Here is a 20,556-nt window from a genome sequence, read left to right as displayed (position 1 = left end):
CTTACGGGGCGCTCTCCTTGAGCATGAGGCTCCCCTACACGGGGGACACACCTGTGTGGCACGGTACTCCTTGCACACATCAGCACTGCGCATGGGCCAGCTCCACACGGGTCAGGAGGCCCTGGGTTTGAACCGAGGACCTACCATGTGGTAGGCAGATGCTCTATCAGTTGAGCCAAATCTGCTTCCCCCAAACATGTTTTAAAGCACCGTGGACCACATAACTCTCTATTACAAACATCTTCATACTTTCTCTTTTAGGCTGGCATGGTCTTTCACACAGTTAGTGTACTGCAGTCTGTTTAGTAATTTCCTTCTTACTGAAGAGGAGCTATTTTACCTAGCTTTGTTCAGGGTGATTCTTAGCTGCTGGGAAATGCAATTTAATAGAAGTAATGAAAACAAATGAGTTGTAACTATTTTCTGAAACTGCAACAATGAATTCAGACCTGTGATAACTTTGAACTTTGTAACAAGATGACTTTGTATATCACTTTTGTTACCCACTACCCAGGGCTGTGGCTCACCCAGAAACCCTGCGCCTGTGTGTTCTCGGCGTAGACAAGCCATTTAACCTGTTGCCCTTTGTTCTTCTCCTCTGTAAAGTGGTTCTGATGATAATACACTTTATATATTTTTAAGTAATGTTATTCCACGCGTAAACATTTAAAAGTTACATCTTACTGCAATCTTAACCCCTTTGTCATTACCTTCACATCTAGTAATGCTATTTGCTTTACAGTCTACTGTGATCTTCATTTAGCTGCATTAACTTTGTTTTGTTTAGTGTTTGCAGGGCTGTGTTTTTCCTTTTTTTTTGCTTCCAATTTTTCTGTATTCTCATGTTTTAGATGTGGTTCTTTTTTATTTTATTTTTATTGATTTTGTAAAAATATTACATTAAAAAAACAATATGAGGTCCCATTTAACCCCACCACCCCCACCCCACCACTCCCCCCCCAGCAACACTCACTCCCATCATCATGATACATCCACTGCATTTGGTCTGTGTGTGTCTGTGTGTCTCTGAGTCTGTGTGCGCGTGTGTGTCTGTGTTTGTGTGTCTGTGTGAACCCGAGGCCCCAGGTCTTGTGGACACTCCCTGCACGTGTCCCCGGGTCTGTGTGCGCCTGTGTTACACGTGGGAAAGCGTGTGCGGGCCTGTCTCTCTGTGCGTCTCCGTGTGTACACAAGAAAAGTCCCAGTTCCCCGTGGTTTCAGCTCCTGCCCATCACAAAGGCCCGATGACCTCAGGGCTGCACAGCCACCGCGGCGCCGTCCTGGACGCTGGCTCTCGGGGTCACACGTCCACACCTCTGCGCCCCTGTGGCCCAGGCTGCCGGCTCAGGACCTGCGGGATGGAGAGCAGAGTTCCCCCGCGGCCCAGGCTGGGTTCTGCTCCACGAGGCCCTCAGGGGCCCCAGGCTCTCTGCTCGCCCTGGACCCCCAGGTAAGCAGGCAGGAGCCGGAGCCGATGAGGCCCACTTGGCCTTTCCCCAATCGTCCATTTCAGTGGACTGTTCTCACCTCGCAGAGCCGCTGGCCGCGGCACCAGTGCCGGGAGGGGCCTCAGCTCTCCGGCCCGCTTTCCTCGTCGCAGCCGCCTGCACCCAGGTGCGCCGGGCGTGGGCCTGCCAGGCGGCCTGCTGACCGGAAACGACTGGGTCAGGACCAAACTCCTCTGTCTGTGGGCGCGATCCCGGCGACAGGCCAGTGGGGGCTGGGCCGGCGGGGGAACATGGGGTGACCAGCAGGCACCCAGAAGCCAGACCACCGCGGAGACCATCCCTCTTTGAGGGATGGGCAGGGGGCGGGCGGTGCCGGGAGCCTGGACGAGGGGCGGGCGCGGGGCGCAGCCCGGGCAGGGCCTGGGGAACCGTTGCTGCGTGGACACCCCCAGCTGCCCGTGGGGCCAGTCCCATCCTCGGAGGATGTCATGGCACACGGGGGGGGGGGGGGCTTGCTGCTGTCGCTGGAATGTGGCAGTGGGCGAGGGCTGCTGAGGGTGGGAGGTGGGCTGCGGGATTGATCCAACAAGCACTGAAACTAGGAACTAACCGAGGTGGGCTGCGGGCGACCCCCCTGTGGGTTCTGAGGCTGGCTGGGCCCACCCCCCGGCAGCCCCCGCTCCTGCCCAGAGTGGGCAGCCCCTCTGGCCCCACACCCCGCCCCTGCCCCGTCCCCCGCCATCCCGGGGACCACCCCCACCCCAGCACTCGCCCCCCTTGAGGAGGGGGCTTCTCTGGCATGCGGGGCTCATGCTTGTGCTCGCACCTGGTCTCAACAGCCCCCCCCCAAGGTACAGAAGGGGGCTCGGCGTGGGGCAGGTGGGGGCTCCCGCGGGGCCCCCCTGACTCCCGAGGGTGGGGCGAGGCTTCCCTGCGCTTCCCTGCCGGGCGGGGGCTGCGGGGTCCCGGGGCAGAGGGGCTGAGGCACGGGGTGCGGCTGGCCCGGGCTTCCCGTGTGCTCCCGCTTTCCTTTGCTGGAGCTTCCCTTCGGCTGCCAAAATAAAACGAAATAAATAAAATAAAATAAGGCCCAAAAGAATTGAGCCAGAAGTTAAATGTGAATTAAATAGGATACATGTAAAATATAGCCAACAGTTCATTTAATTTTCTCTATACATTTATTCCAATTGATTTACAGACTCAAGATGCTCTTGCATCCGTTTGTCTTTGTTCTAAAGATGTTTCTTGTTTAGAATTTTCTAGATGTTTTAGGCATATCGCTCGCTTTCTTTTCCCTAATGCATTATGAAACACCAGTGGGTTCTAATAATGAAACAATACAAAAACACATGCACATTTAATTTTTAATTTTAATTGATGGGCAATAAACAAAATTAATAACTTAAGTGCTCGTAGTCTCCAAAGCACAGTCATTCGTCTTTTTTTTATTTTGAGAAAGCAGTGCCTTTTAAGACTCCACAGCGCAAGGGCTGGGGATGCCTGAGTGGGCTGTAGGTGCCCCCGCCCGCCGCGCCGGCCCCCTGCCCCGGCCCCTCGCCTCTCTCCTGCGTTGTTTTCGCCCCACGCCGCCGTCCACCCCCTCGGTGCCGCCCTGGACCGTTTGCTGTTTGCCCCCCGGGAAGGGAGGATCCGGGTGGGGGGCCGTCCTCAGCTTCCAGGCTCTCTCCCCGGCAGTCGGGGCATGGGCTGCGCACAGCAGGTGCTCAGGCCGCACGGGATGGCTGGAGTGCAGGCTCTCCTGGGCTAGCCCACCTCTGCGGCTGATTCGCTGCGCGTGGTCATTGCACGCGCGTGAACGTGGGAGCCCTCTGGGCCAGCCTGGTGGGCCTGCCGAGGACGGCACGGGCCGAAATCACTGAACCCCCAGCCCCTTTGTGAGCGGGGACGCAGGGTAAAGGGCCGGCTCGGGGGGTGCCAAAGGGAGACCAGCTGCACCCAGAGGGCGGGGGGGGGGAAGGACGCCTGAGTGGGGGGTGGGCAGCAGGGGGGAGCTGTGGGATGGCGGGGCTGGGGGGGCAGGAGGGAGGGACCAGGGGGAGGGGCCGGGAGCAGGCGGCAGGAGGCAGGGGCCACGGGCCAGGGGGAGGGGGAGGGGGCAAGATCCAGGGGGCAGGGGCCAGGGGGCAAAGGACAGGGCCACAGGAGCAGGGTCAGGGGGCAGAGCCAGGGGGGAAGAGCCAGGGGACAAGGGGCAGGGGGCAGGGCCACAGGAGCCGTAGGGGACACAGAGGAAGGGTCTGTGGGGTGGGGAGGGGCCTGACGCTCTCCTTGGCCCAGCCCTGGACCCCTGTGTGGCCGCCGACTGCGCGGGCCCTGTGCCCACCATGAGGGGGAGGACAGGGCGGCGGGCCTGGGTGGCGGCCGACCTGCCTGGGGCATTCCTTTGTGAAACAAGGACATTTCCAAGCACGTTTTGCGGGAAGCCTCTCACTCGATGCGGCGGGTGGACGGACCGGAGGCTGCACTGGGGCCTCAAGGGGTGACTGCTGAAGCGGGGGGCTCTCGGCAGGCCTGGCCGAGCAGGACGAGGTGTGAGCTGCCGCGCCCTCTGTGGTGGCCGATGTCTCCGCCCGCGAGGTCCCGGCAGGCCCCGTCTGAACGCGCAGGCTGCTCAGGGCTCGCAGTGCCGCTGTGCTGCCCTGGGGGCTCAAGGGGTCCCTGGCCCTGGGAGTTCCTCTTCCTGACCGAGGCACAGGATGGACCTGCAGTGCCGAGCTGTGCTTGAAGAGCAAACGTCCTGCGGTCCCGGGGGCTCCGGGGGCTCGGGGCTCTGCCCAGGGCAAGGGCAGCCGCCCAGCTCTCGGGGAGGCCCCCGCCCCTCGGCCCTCCGTCCCCCCTGCCGCAGCTGGTCCTGTGCTGACAGCGTTTCCCGCGGACGCCAGCCCTGCAGCGGTCCCCGCTTTCCAATGGAAGAGAAATGTCCTCAGTGAGAACTCAGTTTTCCAGGGCGGCGTATCACGCTCCCAAGCGGGGTGACTTAAAACAGCACACATGCATTTTCTCACCGTCGAATCCCGGGGTGGGCTCGGGGTCCGGGCTCCTTGGCCAGTGGCCGCGGCCCAGGCTCTGCCTCCCCCACCACTGTGTGCCTGCGCCCCTTTGCCTCGAGGGAGGAACCCCGTCCTTGGGTCTGGGGTCAGGCTGGTCACACCTGCGTCGCCCCTTGAGGCCCAGGTGCAGCCTCGGGATGTCCCACCCGCGGCAGCGAGGGAGAGGCTTCCGGCGAAACGGGCTTGGAGAAGGTTCTGGTTCACAAAGGAAGGCCCCAGGCAGGTGGCGACGAGCTGAAACCCAGGGCAGGCACGCCTCCTGTTGTGCTCCCAGCCCCTGCCCCTCCTGCGGGGGTCTCGGCTTCGAAGCCCCAGCACCTGCCCCCCACCCCAGCTCTCTGCATTTCCCTTGGTCAAGGCTTGGAAGGAAATCCCCACGTGGAAATCGAGGCAGGGCTGCTGCTCCCAGGGGCTCGGTACCGTGGAATAACGAAGCCGTGGTGGCCCCCTGAGTGCTGCACCCTCGCTCTCCACAGGGCCCCGGGGAGGGTCCGCCTGCTGGCCCTGGACCCCACCCCATCCTGCCAGCCGGGCCGAGCCTCGGGCGGGGGCCACGGGTGCCGATGGTGTCGACACCAGAGGAAAGTCCTGTCGTGGCCGGGAGAGGCCGGCAGGCTGGAGGGGCCAGTGGAGGAGAAGGAGCCCCCGGGGGGCTGGAGGCGCCGCCCGGCCGCCCTCCCTGGGCCCCTCCTCTAGCCAATCACCAGTTCCCTCCTGGGGCTGCGGCCTCCCATCCCGGCCACAAGGTGTGCGCCCCTGCTCTCAGGTCTAACGAGGCAGGCTGGCCAGCCCGCCCGCAGTCCCTGGAACGCAGTGCTCGGCCACGCTCCCTGTCCCCCCGCCCCCGCCCCAGTTGTCTGCTCTCTGTGTCCATTCGCTGTGTGTTCTTCTTTTTGTCCGCTTCTGTTGTTGTCAGCAGCACCAGGAATCTGTGTCTCTTTTTGTTGTGTCATCTTGTTGTGTCAGCTCTCCGTGTGGGCGGCGCCATTCCTGGGCAGGCTGCACTTTCTTTCACGCTGGGCGGCTCTCCTTAAGGGGCGCGCTCCTTGCGCGTGGGGCTTCCCTACGCGGGGGACACATCCCCTGCGTGGCAGGGCACTCCGTGCGTCCATCAGCACTGCGCATGGGCCAGCTCCACACGGGTCAAGGAGGCCTGGGGTTTGAGCCGTGGACCTCCCATGTGGTAGACGGACGCCCTGACCACTGGGCCAAATCCGCCTCCCTAAGGCAGTTTCTTTCTGCCTCTACTTTGCTAAGAAGTTTTCCTCTTCGGCGAGTGATCAACATTGGTGGTGGCTCGATGCATTCGTTGAGACGATTGCACAGATTTTCAATCTTTTTTTTTTTCTGTTTTTTTTTTTAAATGTTACATTAAAAAAATATGAGGTTCCGTTTATCCCCACCTCCTCACCCCTCTCCTCCCACATCAACAGCCTCTTTCATCATCATGGCACATTCGTTGCATTTGGTGGGAACATTTTGGAGCCCTGCTGCACTGCGTGGCTCAATCTATTAATGCAGGGAACTGCAAGGCGAGATTTTTCTGTTCCTGAACCATTCTGTAATTGCTGGAACAAAACCTGCTTGGTCATGATGAATTGATAAAAAAAATAATGCTGCCTTGAATTTGCTAATGATTTACTTACTGTGCTTGCTAAGCTTTGGGGCATTCTCATTCCGAGAAGGAGCTACTGTTTTTTCCTATTGTTCCTTTGCGTTTCACCTGTCGCTTTTCTCTACCTGGTTTCAAGAGGGTTTCTCTGGTGTCAGCTTTCAGAGCTCAGGACTCATTTTCTTCATGTTTATCCTGTTTGGGGCTTGTTGAACTTCTTGCATATCTGAGTTAATGATTTCCACCAAATTTTGAAAGTTTTTGGTCATTATATATATCTGATAAAAATATATATTTACACCTTTCTCTCCTTCCTCTCGTTTTGCGATTCCCATTATGCACATTTTAGAACACTTTATATTATCCCTCAGGTTTGTGTGGGCCTACTCATTTTTCTTCAGTCTCTCTTTTTTCTGCATTTTGGGTTAGGCAATTTCTATTGTTCTATTCTCAAGTTTAGAGGTATTTTTCTTAGGCTACCTTCAAAGTGATATTAAGGCTCTCTAATGAATTTCTAGATGTCTAGGATTTCCATTTTCTCTATTGAGATTTCCTATTTGTTTATTCATTGACGTAATAGTTTCCTGTCCTTCTTTGTACATATTTTTCTTTAATTTTATGAATTTATTTGAGGTTGTTGCTTTGATTTTTTTTATCCCCCCCACCCTGAGGCTTATTTTTTGGCTTGCTGTCTGCTTTCTGTGTCCATTCACTGTGTGTTCTTCTGTGTCTATATTTATTTTTTATTTATTTACTGCCCTCCCCCTGCTTGCAGCTTGCTTGCTGTCTGCTCTCTGTGTCCATTTGCTGTACGTTCTTCTGTGTTTTTGCTTGTCTCCCTTTTCATCGCGTCACCTTGCCTAGTCGGCTCTCCACAGCACTTGTGGGCTGGCAGTGCTCCGTGGTGCTTGCGGGCCGGTGGCACTCTGCAGCGTGTGGGTGAACCTGCCTTCACAAGGAGCCCCCGGGACGAGGGCCCAGGCCTCCCATATGGTAGACGGGAGCCCCACAGATTGAGCCACAGCCGCTTCCCTGCTTTGATTTTTATTGATTGCTTTTTTTTTTTTTTCTGATTGTGGGTCAAGTTTTCCTATTTCTTGGCATGTCTAGTAATTTTTGGTTGGAAACTGGACATTATAGAGAATACAATTTAGTGACATTGGATTTCTTTGTGTTGTTTTTTTCTTTTTTGTTCTAGTAGGCAGTTGACTTGCTGGACTTCCCTGCAGCCCTGTCCCTTGCAGCATGCAGCTGTTGATAAGCTGTCTCCATTCTTGGGGCTTACCATGGTTGGGAGGTGTCTCCCTGTGCATGTGTAACTTGACAGTCAGCCAGGGATTGGGGCAGAGATGGAGCTCCCTCCATGGGCTCCTTATTCCTGACTATGTCCCCTTGTTCCCAGCCTTTTGCTGTCTCTGACACTTCATGCGTGCAAGCTTTCACCTTTCTGTGGCCCTAGAGCTCACAGCTGGGGAATTCACTCTGTTCGAAGGAGAGCAGCAGGTTCACGGGGCTGCCCCACGTTGGTCTGTCGTTCAGGAGGAGATTTCTCTCTGGCCTCTGTCTGCTTTCTCCTGGAGACTTTCCTGCATGTGTGCAGTGTGGTCTCAGCCGCGGATCTGGGCAGAGTTTATCCTCAGAATTCTGAAATCACACTTTTTTGTGGTGATTGTGCTGCCAGGGTTTTCCATCTACATTTCGAGCTACTTCTCCATCCCTGATCTCTAATTTACGGCACTTTCAACCAGCCAGCCGATTTCCCACAGACAAAGCCAGGGGATTGTGCCGTGCCCTCAGAAAGCCACAGCACCGTGATTCTTACTCCTTCCAGCTATGATCTTTTGGGATTAACTCCTCCGGGACCTCTGTCTGCTCTGTTACGCTTTCCAGGGTCTTTCAACTGTGTTTGTTTGATCCAGTTTTTATCATTGTTATCTATGGCCTCCCAGTAGACCATATGTCTACTGCCCTTTTCTGCCAGTATTTTGAGTAGCTTCTGGATTATGTTTTCATCTGGATGGGGAGTCCTTCTCCATTAATCTTTTTCAAAGTATTTTTAATTTTTTTTTTAAGATTCAAATTCACTCTTGCATGGAATTACTTTAGAGCTAAGGCATTAAAGTCTACTAGTCCCAAAATTTTACTCATGCAACCGGGGTTTATGGATTTTCCCTTTGAATCCGTGGAATGCCTTCGGATCTCTGAGGATCAGGGTTTCTTCACTGAGGCAGACGATCTAGTTCTGCTCTGAAGCGAGTCAGTAGGGGAAACACTATTTGCATTGGACTTTGTTCAATTCATCCTTGAGCTGAGAGGACTGAGTACATTTCCCATCACATTATCTAAGACAACTGCAAAGATCCTCATTCTGGGATCAATTTTATCCTGGAGTGGCATTCACTTAACACCAAGAACCCCTGTGCTTTTAACTGAATAAAGGTCAGGCGTCAGCCGCTGGGTGGACAGCTCATTTATCATGCTGTGACAAGTGTGCCAAGCACTAATCTTTAGCTCGGGACGAGGGGGCCACACGAGGAAAGGTTAATGGATGCACAGGCCTGGATTGATCTCAACAAGCAGGTAATGATGCTTCAGAGCAGACATTGCCATTTTTATTCAGTTTAGTGGGTGGATATTTGTGATTTTCTGTTCTAATTACTCCATTTAAGATGTTAGCCTGGGAAATGACATCCTGCCCAGGTCAAGGCTGGCCTTTGCAAGAAATCTCCTTCCTGATTATCTGCAGGACTACAGAAAGTGTTCCCGATAGAAGCAAGGAGGATGAATTAATGGATTATGGTCTCCCTTGCCAATACCTCCCAATAAACCCTGAGCATTTTAATCAGTTCTGTCCTCCGCAGGGGGCGAGAAGGAACACGTACCCGGAGCCCTCTCAGGGTTCTCTCGGGTGACCCACCTGGCTGCACCCAGGCTACTGGTCAACTCAAGTCTGGCCAAACGTGCCTGCTGCTTTAGCGTCTCGCCCTCTGACACCAGAGGTCATAGGTCAGCCACGTTAGTGATGGGCAGCAGTGCTGGGAGGCATGCTGCCCATCTGCCTGCGGCTGCAGCGGACGGCATTTCTGGGCACGGGGGGTTGGGCCACAGCCACAGGGCTCAAGGGGGTTCTTGGGCCACAGCATCTGCCGGGTGAGTTCTGAGAGGCACTCTCAGTTCTGAGTTGCTGGTCACTGTGTCCAAGGAAGAGGTCAACGCACACCCCATGTGGCTGGTCAGTGCCCCAGGCTGGGCCCGCCTATACGGGCTGGTTGGCACCTGCTCGGTTCCCCAGGCTGGACCCTGCACGGGGTGGTCGGTACCCCAGGCTGGACCCTGCGCGGGCCGGTCAGTCCCCCAGGCTGGACCCTGCACGGGCTGGTCATCCCCAGGCTGGACCCTGCGCGGGCTGGTCGTCCCCAGGCTAGACCCTGCGCGGGGTGGTCAGTCCCCCAGGCTGGACCCTGCGCGGGCTGGTCGTCCCCAGGCTGGACCCTGCGCGGGCTGGTCGTCCCCAGGCTGGACCCTGCACGGGCTGGTCGTCCCCAGGCTGGATCCTGTGCGGGCTGGTCGTCCCCAGGCTGGACCCTGCGCAGGCTGGTCGTCCCCCAGGTGGGGCCGCAGGTCTGGAGCAGACGGGGTGGGAGCCCACACAGTAGTCGTTGTCTTGAGGCCCGATTCCCCACCTGCAGGACAGGCCTTGGCATCCGTTAGGATCCAATCGCTCCCCCAAAAGAGCCACGTGCGGGTCCGAACCCCAGGACCTTTGGATGGGACCTTTTTTGTAAATAGGGTCTCGGAGGATGTGTCTCCAGGTTGAGTCGAGGTGGAGCAGAATCGGGGGGCCCTGACCCAAGGGGATGGGTGTCCTGGTGAGCAGAGGACTTGACAGGAGGGGGGAGAGTGAGAGGGGGAGAGAGAGGGAGGGAAAAAGGGGGGGAGACAAATAGAGGGGGAGAGGGAGGGGAAGACAAAGAGGGAGGGAGAGAAGGAGAGAAGGAGAGAGGGGGAGAGATGGGGAGAGAGGGAAGGAAAAAGGGGGGGAGACAGAGAGGAGGGAGGGGATAGGGAGGGAGAGAGGGGAGACTGAGAGTGAGTGAGGGAGGAGATTGGGGGGGAGAAAAAAGGGGAGAGGGAAAGCAAGAGGAAGGGAGGGGAGAGAGAGAGAAAGAGGGGAAGGGGAAGAGAGGGAGAGAGAGGGAGGAAGCGGGGGAAGAAAGAGAAAGGGCAAGGGGGGGGAGAGAGGGAGAGAGGAACGAGAGGGAGGGGCCGTGCTGCGGGTGGGGGCGGGAGGCACAGCGTAGCCCAGGAGCTGGCCTTGCGCGGCCGGGGCAGGGGAGCACAGAAGGGGACGCTGGCCTTGGGGGCCTGGGGGCTTGGGGAGGAGCAGGCGCCGGCCGCCTAGCCGCGCTCGCAGCCTCCAGGGACCCCGCACACAGCTCTGTCCTGTCGTGGAGCCCTGGCTGGCTCGCCGGCGCCCCTCAAGCCCGTGGCCGGGCCGGCCTGGGGACCCCGAGCTCCCCCGGTGCGTCCCGGGACCCGGGGCCTGCGTGGAGCCACCAAGAAGCAGGTCCTAGAAGAGCCCACACACGGCAGACGTCCCACCGAGCGAGCGCCCGGGCCCCCCCGTGAGCAGCCCCGACGGGCGACGGCTCCTCCCGTGGACCCCGCAGCGCCTGGAGCGGGTGGGGGGACGGCCCCAGCGGGGTGCTGCGCCCAGCCGCGCCTTCTCTTGCTGCTGGGAATGAAATCACGTCGTCGTTCCCATTTCCCGGGGTGTCCTTTTCCGTAAAGAAAACCTCGGTTAGTTCCTAGTTTCAGTGGTCGTTGGATCAATCTCAGACCGACGTCAGCAGCGTGTGGGAGGCGCGCAGCTCTGGGGTAGAAAGCGAATTTGTTCCTCGTTGTCACAGGGTTCAGCTTTGGAAGGGCAAGAGACAAGCCTAGGCCGCCCGGCAGGCCGGCTCTGAGAACCGGGCGGCCGTGCCCTGGAACCCGGGCCCAGTGGCCACTTCGCCGGCCCTGCGCCTCTCTCCTCTTCCGGGGGGCCGGCTTCTTCAAGCCACACTTTTCTCCATGCTTCTTCTCGGCGGGTTCCAGGCGCCGGGTCCCGCAGACCCCAGCTGGCAGGGCCCACGGCCCCCACGCGCTTCCCTGAGGCTGGGGCGACGGGCCTCAGGGCGCGGGCCCAGGGGCAACCTAGACCCACCTGGGGGATGGGGGAGGGTCTCCCCGGCCCCCAGAGGTGGCGCTTCGAGGGAAGGTTCTCCCTTCCTTGACTCCCCAAACGCTTGGCGCCCTGCTCGCCGCCTCGTCGGGGTCCTCCACGGCCCTTCCAGGGAGGAGCCTGCCCTTGCGCTGCTGGACGCTGTTGCCCGTCCGGGCGTCTGCGAGGAACCCAGCTCTGCACGCGGGGGGCGCGGGGGACACAGCCCTGACCCCCTCCGGGCCTGCCGTGAGGACGCGGCCTCTGCGCAGACACGGGCCCGAGCAGCTGCCCAGGGCCCACGGTAAGTCAGCGGCTCCGGGCCGCTTTGCCCGCGTGTGCGTGAGGGGGACCCGTCCACCTGCAGTCACAGGGCGGCCCGACGGCTCTAAGCCCTGAGTGGAAAGTCCTTCCCCCGTTAAGACGCCCTTCGCGTGGCCGCGTTCCCTGCGCGTTCTCGACTCTGCTGTTCCTTCCGCGAGCTCGTCTGCAGCGGTGTCACGTTCTTTTTTTTTTTTTTAACATTATTTTGTACATTTAATAATTGGAAATATAAACAATAATTAAAATATAAAAAGAAAATACAGTTGAATATAAACATTTCACAATTAAATGTACTGGATACATATAATTTTTAAAATAATCATACAAAATGTTTTACAATATGTTTGGTTCATAGTAACACAGTCATCCAGCATTTGGCATCACATTCTTTTTTTTTTTTAAGATTTTAATTTTTCATTTATTTCTCTCCCCTTCCCGCTCCACCCCGGTTGTCTGTTCTCTGTGTCTATTTGCTGCATCTTCTTCTTCGTCTGTTTCTGTTGTTGTCAGTGGCACGGGAATCTGTTTCTTTTTGTTGAGTCATCTTGTTGTGTCAGCTCTCCGTGTGTGTGGCACCATTCCTGGGCAGGCTGCACTTTCTTTCATACTGGGCGGTTCTCCTTATGGGGTGCACTCCTTGCACGTGGGGCTCCCCTACGCGGGGTACACCCCTGCGTGGCACGGCACTCCTTGCGCACATCAGCACTGCACATGGGCCAGCTCCACACGGGTCAAGGAGGCCCGGGGTTTGAACCACGGACCTCCCGTGTGGTAGGCGGACGCCCTAACCACTGGGCCAAGTCCGCTTCCTGGCATCACGTTCTTAACCGCTGAAGACCCAGGGTGCGCTGACTGGTCAGTGAGGCCCCTTCCTCACTGCTCTGTCTTTTGGACATTTCTTCGAAATTCTTGCCTTTTCATTTTTCCATATGAATATTAGAACTTGTCTCATTTCTTCCCCAAACTGTTGATCTTTTTCAGACCTTTTGGGCCGGATGCTCGAGTAACTTCTTTTTCTGTCTGTTAACGGAAGAACTGAACAGCTGTGGGCTTTCCTCCACAGGCTGCTTGGGCGGCTCTGTGGATTCCAGTGTGCGTGTTCTCACGGCTCTTTCTCAGGAGTTCTGCAGTTTTGGTTTGAGTTTCGCTTTAACTCACATGTTTCTTAAGAGAACGTTTAGAATGTCCGTGTAAAAATGCCTTTGCATTTGACAATTTTCTTTTTAATTTCTAGCTTTATTTAATCATGATTAGAGAACTGTATATTCTTCCCACTTAAATTTGTCGAGGTTTAACTTAGATGTTTTGGGTTTCCTTTGCGTTCATTTTTCGGTGCCCATCCGACCTGTATAGAAGGTGTGAGCTCCGTCACCGCAAATGCGGGGACTGTCAGCGAGATGCGCGGCATTGACCTTCAGCCTTTCTCTAGCCTTAGCTTTTTTTATGTTTTTAATGATGGGAATTACTACCTCAGTTTTTTTTCTTCCCCTTCCCCTCCCCTCCCCTGCTGTTTCTGCTGTCTGTGTCCATTCGCCGTAATCTTCTGTGTCTATTTCTCTTTTTGTCTTCTCTTCTCGTCTTTCTCCTCTAGGATTCACTGGGATTCGATCCTGGGACTTCTGATGTGGAGAGAGGTTCCCTGTCACTTGCATCACCTCAGTTCCTGGTCTCTGCTGACTCTCCCCTTGGTCTCTCTTGTGTTGAGTCATCATCTCACTGCGTGATGCACTTGCGTGGGCACTGGCTCACCGTGCGGGCACTCGGCTTGCTGTGTGGGCACTCAGTTTACCATGCGGGCACACACACGGGCGCTCGGCTCACCGTGTGGGCACTGACGCGCTGTGTGGGCACTGGCTCACCACGCAGGCACTTGTGCGGCCACTTGGCTCACCACGCAGGCACTCGTGTGGGCACTTGGCTCACTGCACGAGCACTCGGCTCGCCACGTGGACACTGGCTCACCGCGCAGCACGTTTCCTCTTCTTTGTCACCAGGAGGCCGCAGGGATCAAACCCGGGTCCTCCCGCATGGTAGGCGGAGACCCTATCACTTGAGCCGCATCCGCGTCCCTTTAGCCTTACCTTTCGAGCATTACTTCTGACCCCTCGGTTTGCCGTAGCTGAGGTGAGTCTCCAAGCAGGCGAGCCGGGCTGTTTGGTTAGTTAGAGGCGTTTTGTGGGCGCGCTCGTGCCGTGTGGTCTGAGAACGGCCCTGGTTCTGGGCTGGTGGCCTCTGCACCGCTCCCCGGGCTTTCTTTTCTGGGGCGGCATCTGTTGCTTCCCTGCTATGAGCATCGAAAAATGGCTGGAGCTGCTCACCTCTTCCTACCACTCAGTCTTAGTCAAGGGCATTGATTTCCTCAGTTTTTATCTCTAGAATCTTAACATGCGTAAAGGTGCGTTACTTGACTCGACAGTGATTAATGCGCGTGGGTGCCCAGGTGCTGCAGGGAGCTGGACTGAGCTGGCCGGCCTCTCCCTTCCCCCTTTCTGGTTAATTAAGCATTTCTACATCATCAGGGTCGTTAAGAGGCATTTTCATTCTGTCACTGTGATCCCCTCCATTTTTAAGGACTCTCAGACCTTCCGTTAACCCGCTCAGTGTTCAGTGACTGACACTGACAAGGTCATTTCTTGGTGGACTGAAGCCCACTTTCTGCAAGTTTCCTGGGAGGAATTTGGGGAGCAGGATTCCCTGACAGCTCACAAAGGCAGAGCCGTAGTTTTCCTGTCTGTGTACAGGGCTGCTTGGCTGTGCACCCGTTTCTAGGCTCACTTTTTCTTTCCTTGGCGTCTTGAAGGATTTACTCTACTGTCTTCTGGCTTTGACGGTGGTGGTCCAAGGACGATGCCACTCATTTTATTTGCTGTATAAGTGACTTGGACTTTTGGTTTGTGTCTCTAGAGAATGGTTTATTTATATTCTAAATCCAGTAACTTTATAAGCCTGTACCCTGATGTTGGCCATATTGGGACAATTCTCTCTGGAATATGTTGTGCTTTTTCTTTATTTAGCATCACATCAAAAAATTTACTTGAACAGTATTTGTAAATTCCTCAAATGATATTTTAAATAAAAATAAATTTATTGAATTTTTTTTAGTTTTTTAAAATATATTTTTATTGAAGTATATCGTCCATTCATGAGTACGCATAAAAAATAAGTGTGTAGGAAAGATTGAGAACTTACAAAATAAACATACACAATATCATACAAGGTCTCATACATCACCCCTCCACCTTGCACTGTTGTGAAACATTTGTTACTATCTATGCAAGAGCATCATCAAAATATTACTACCAACTCTAGTCCATATCTTAGAGTCAGTGTATTTTCCCCCCACCCACCTTATTTTTTTAAAAAGATTTATTTATTTATTTATTTCTCCCTCCTCCCCCCCACCCCAGTTGTCTGTTCTCTGTGTCTATTTGCTGCGTCTTCTTTGTCCGCTTCTGTTGTTGTTAGTGGCATGGGAATCTGTGTTTCTTTTGGTTGCATCATCTTGCTGCGTCAGCTCTCCCTGTGTGCGGTGCCATTCCTGGGCAGGCTGAACTTTCTTTTGCTCTGGGCGGCTCTCTTTACGGGGCACACTCCTTGCGCGTGGGGCTCCCCTACGTGGGGGCACCCCTGTGTGGCAGGGCACTCCTTGCGCGCATCAGCACTGCGCATGGGCCACCTCCACACGGGGCAAGGAGGCCGGGGTTTGAACCGTGGACCTCCCATGTGGTAGATGGACGCCCTAACCACTGGGCCAAGTCCACTCTCCCCACCCTATTTTTAATTATATTTTTAAATGCTTTTTTTTTAAAAAAAATTCATATGCTTAGTTTTCTCCTCCGGGGCTCTGAGTCTATATATATTGGACCGCCTTTGTTTGACTCCTAAGTCTTGTTAAAAGAAGCAAAATAAACGGGAGCCTCTGTAGCTCAGAGGTCTCAGGTGGAGTCCAGTGGCCACCCTGGAGGTGGCTCTCAGGCAGGTCCCAGCACTCTACCAACTGCCACAGTGTGCACAGCCTCAAGCGACCTTGTTCCCCAAACGCGGAGGACATCCAGACCCTAAACAAGCCACAGTGAAGAACTCAGTTGATTACTAACCTGAGGGACAATTGGGGCACCCCAAAAATCCACCACCCACAAACTTGTCTAATCTTTTCTTTTAAAAACCCTGGCCTGGAAATGCCACATGGGACTGGACTTGGGCTGCTCCCTGAATCTGTGCTCCCCAAACTGCAATTCTGAGACCCTGGATAAATAGATGTCTCCACTCTTGCGGCTCGGCTGGTTATTTCTGGTTGAGTGTGTCTCAGCTCTGCTCTCTTGGTGGCTTACTCTTCATCGCTGGAATTGCTCCGTCATCCTCCTCCCCTTTTTCTGAACGCTGCCAGCTCTCCTGCTGTTTGGCCACATCGTCCCTGTGTTCTTAGTTTCTCTTGTGGTCTTTCTTCACTGCGGCAGTTACTTTATTAAGGTTTTAAGACAGTTCATAGTGACGTGTCAGGGGAAGTGTTCACCTGCTTTCATGCCGCTTTCTGGGGCTGTTTTGTCTTATCCGGGCGCTTTGCTGCGTTTCCCCTCTGAAGGCTTTTGCTCGGGCCCTGGTGCTTCCCCTGCTTCACGCTCGTGCTGGCCGGGCTTGGTTTTGGTTTCCTGGAGTTCCGCAGCAGGCGGCCTCTGCGAGGGCGTTGCCCGCCAGGTTTCTCTGGCGTGGAGTGGGGGCACCGGGCAGCCATGCCAGCCCCTCGGGGCCTCGCCCCCACCCCGTGCGCTGCTGCTTCCAGGTCACAGGGCCCGTCCCTTCAAGGCGGCTCTCCCTGAGCCCTGCCAGTGCCTACAGTTTCCTGTTCACCCCCGGCAGGGGCTGCTGCGCCCGGCCTTCCTGCCAGGTGGCCGCTCCGTGAGCCTCTGCCCCTGCCGGTGACGGCCGTGAGCTGCCGCAGGGCTCACCTCCGCACAGCCCCGCCCTGCCGCGCTCCAAGCCCCAGGCCACGTGTGCACCCTGCGGGCTAGCGGCTTCTGAGCGTCCCTGAAGGCGGTGTGTGTGCATCTGTGTGTGTCTGTGTCTCTCTGTGTTAATCCTGTGTACGTGTGCACACGCATGCATTGAATGTGTGCACGTGTCTGTTAAGCATGTGCATGCATGTGTCTGTGTCAATGTGTGCCTGTGTGTATGCATGTGCATGCTGTGTGTGTGCTTGTGTGTCTCTGTGTGTGTGCGTGTGTGTGCTTGTGTGTCTCTCTGTGTGTGCATGTGTGTGTGCTTGTGTGTCTCTGTGTGTGCTCGTGTGTGTGCATGAGCGGGCTGTCCCCTCCTCCCTCTTCGTCTTCGTGGCAGGAAGCCTTGGCAGGGCCTGGCCGCCACGTCCCTCCTGTCCGCTGCTCCTGGAGGCGGCCACTGCTGGAGCCACGTCACAGCAGGGAGCCGCTCAGGCTCCGGGCCCCATCGGGGGGTCCACCGACGCCCAGAGAGAACTGGGAGGAGCAGCCACTGTCCGTGCTGCACACTGGCCCCGCTGCACAAATCAGGTTTTTAAAATCTTAGATCAGTCCCAGATGTCACTCTTTCACTGGGAAAACTGGAAATAAAAGTCAACTGTGACTGGTTTTTACTCGGACACGACTGCGCGTCCCTGAAGGCGCTGGGTGCTGTGCTGGCAACAGACGCAGCCTGGTTCCCCACAGCGCGGCCCGCCCCGCCCCTGGCCGCCCGTGCGCCCGTGTGGCTGGACCGTGGTCACAGCTAGGTGTGCTGTGCGTGCAGAACGCACCTGAGATTTCCAAGAGGTACTGAAAAAATAATGAAAACACCCCAGCGGCGCCTTTTAAGGTCGTCATAAGCTTGCCGACATGATCGTACTGGGGATGCGCTGGGTTAAATTAGATGTTTAACTTCGCCTGTAAAACTCAAAGCTGCACGTGGCGCTGACGCTCCGTTTCCGCTGGAAGGCCCTGCTCTGAGGGAGGCCACAGGTGTCTGTGCACGTCATGGCAGGATTTATTGGGGGGGGGGGGATTCCAGCTGCAGTACCCCAGAGCGTGCTGGTGAGTGTAAAACGAGGGAAACGCGGGGTCTCAGAGCTGGAGACCCCCACCTCTGGGGCGCCCCTTCTCCTGCCCCGGGGGCTGGTTAGAGCCACGTGGACCTGAAGCCCCTGGCCCGGTGCTTGGAGGGGTCAGAGCCAGCGTGGGGGGGGGTCCTGCACGGGGGCTGCCAGCCCCAGCTCCAGCACATCGTGGGCAGGTGTGGGGTGCCCAGGTGCTCCTGCTCCGCTCGCGCCCACGCCTTCCTGGGACAAAAATCTCAGATGCTGCGTTAGCCAGACAAAGGGGTGCTGATGCGAAGTACCAGAACTCTGCTGGCCTTTATAAAGGGTGTTTATTTGGGGTAGGAGCTTACAGATACCAGGCCATAAAATATAAGTTACTTCCCTCACCAAAGTCAGTTTGGAGCAAGATGGCTGCCGACGTCTGCGAGGGCTCAGGCTTCCTGGGTTCCTCCCTTCCTGGGGCTTTCTTCTCTCTGGGCTCAGTTCCTCTGTTTCTCCACATGGTCAGCTGTAGACTATGGGGCAAATGGTTTTGTCCCTCTCCCCGGGGTGTCTAAGGAGCCGTCTCTACTCTGTGTTCTTCTCCTGGCTCAGGTCCTCTTCTCCCACGGCTGGCTTCTCTTTCCTCTGTGACCTTACCTCCTGGGGCTCCAGCTCAAGACTCCAGCATCAAACTCCAAACAAAACCCAACATCAGAACTGCAGCTCTGTCCTCTGCCATGCCTTTTATCTGAGTCTCCACCCACCAACGGGCAGGGACTCAACGCCCTACTGACCTGGCCCAATCAAAGCCCTAATCATCATTTAATCTTGCCCAGGTACAGACCAGTTTACAAACATAATCCAATATTTCTTCTTGGAGTTCATCGATAATATCAAACTGCTCCAGATGCTGTGAGGCTGCGGGGCCCTCCCAGCTCTACTGCCAGGCAAGACCTATTCCTTAGCTTGTAATTTCTTGTTAGAGATCATTTAAATTTAAATTAATTTAACTAATTAAATAATAAAATTATTTGATTTGAATTAAATGCTAATTTACAATTTTCTCCCTGGCTGGGGAGGTGGGAAACACGGCCTTAAGCTCTCCTTGCCATGAATCCAGGCGCCTCCTCTTTCCGTGGACATGAGCGGGGCCCATGGCCTCGTTTCCCTCATTTTGTGGGGAAGGAGCTTTTGGGCCCCGGGGGGTGGCCTCAAGGCAGGGCTGGGTGGGTAGAAACCCTGGGTCGGGGCAGGCGCAGTGGCGTGAGCGCCAGCTCCCCTCGCCTTCCGCTCCCCTTCCCAGGCACCCTCAGGCAACGCGCCCCCTCGGTTTTCCCAGCCAAAGCCGTAATGGGAGGGCGCTGGCCTTGCTGGGGGAGGTGCAGTCCAGAGGGGAGTGTGGGGCCGCTGAGGCCCCCTGGAGGACGCCCCCCCGCGCACCCCCTGGAAGGTGCCCCCCGTGCACCCCCTGGAGGGTGGCCCCGTGCACCCCCGTGGGGGCTGGAGTCTGGGCTCCCAGGGATGCTCGAGCTGAGCCCCCACCCGGTCCCCGCTGCTGCCAAGTAACCTGCCAAGGACGCTGCCCTGGGGGTCGCCGTGGCTCCCGGGGGGCTGTGGGGAAGGCCCCAGGCCGGGGCTTGGGCAGCGAGCGCTCATTGCGCTCAGGCGTGGGGCTGCGCGCTCGCCCGGGGCCCTCCCTGCCCTCCAGCTCCTATTGCTCCTGGGGTGCTCGCGAGCCTCAGCTTGCTGGTGCACCCCCGGTCTCGCCTGTGCTGTCCGTGGCCGTGTCCCCTCGTCTGTCCCTCTTAGAGGACCAGGCCCTCTCCTCCAAAGTGACCCTGTCTTAGCGAAACCAGTGCCACCTTCAGCGGCTCTTTCCAAGCAGCGGCGCTCTCGGGGCTGGCATAGGGCTGGAGCACGTTTTTTGGGGACCTCACTCCAACCCGAAAGGGGCGGGCAGCGGCCCAGGCCACAGCTCTCCGAGCCACTGCCGCGGCCCCCGCTGCGCCCACACGCCCCTGGACTTCTCACCGGGCAGTGCGCCTCCTGGAAGGGCTCCTGGGCCTTGGGCAAGGTGATGTGGGTAAACGCATTGTCTTCCCCCCCAGCCGCTGCTGAGAACTGCGTGAAGGCACTGTTTCCTAAACGCAAAGCAGGCGCCCTCAGCGGCCAGCTCTGCCCACCCTGGCCCCCGGTGCCGTGGGCGGCCTCAGCGGTCACAGCCTGGCCCCCCGCCGCCTCCTTCCTCCCCTCTGGTCCTCGGGGAACAGCTTTCAGGGACCCACGGCCTCCCAGCGTCTTGGGGTGCGCTTTGCTCCGGCAGTCACTCATCTCTGAATCCCCGACGGGGTGCTCGGGATCTGGCTCCTAGACGTGGTGGAGGGCGCGAAAGGAAAGGCTCTTCCTTAGCTCGGTTAGTTGAAGGGACGTGGTGAGGCCAGCCGGCGAGCGCTGGGCTGGCGCAGGCGCAGCCCCTGGGCCCTGCTCTCCGGTGAGGCTCGGGGCTCCCCTGGAGTGGGGAGAGTAGTCATGCCCACCCGTGCAGGTGCCCACGAGCGCTGCCAGCCAGCAGGTAATGCCATCTGTAGGGGCAGCAGCGGGAGGCTCGGGCCAGGGCGCCGGGGGGCCAAGGTGGCGGGGAGAGGCATCCTGCGCAGGCGGGGGCCTGAGCGGGGGCAGGGAGTGGGCTCCATTCTCGGGCCTTCCAGGAGACAGACAGCCTGGCCAGGCCGCTGTTAGTACAGTTAAAAGGCCAGCTGTGTTGGGACCCCTGTCCGAGAAAGGACCTTCCAGAGGACAAAAATGGGCTCTCAGAGCAAACGGAGCGACGGAGTGCAGTCAAGCAACCCGGAGACGGCGCGCCTCGGTCC

The sequence above is a fragment of the Dasypus novemcinctus genome, chromosome 12, assembly GCF_030445035.2.
Source record: "Dasypus novemcinctus isolate mDasNov1 chromosome 12, mDasNov1.1.hap2, whole genome shotgun sequence".
Classification (NCBI taxonomy): domain Eukaryota; kingdom Metazoa; phylum Chordata; class Mammalia; order Cingulata; family Dasypodidae; genus Dasypus; species Dasypus novemcinctus.
The sequence above is the reverse complement of the archived record's forward strand: the minus strand, read 5'-3'. Positions refer to the sequence as shown.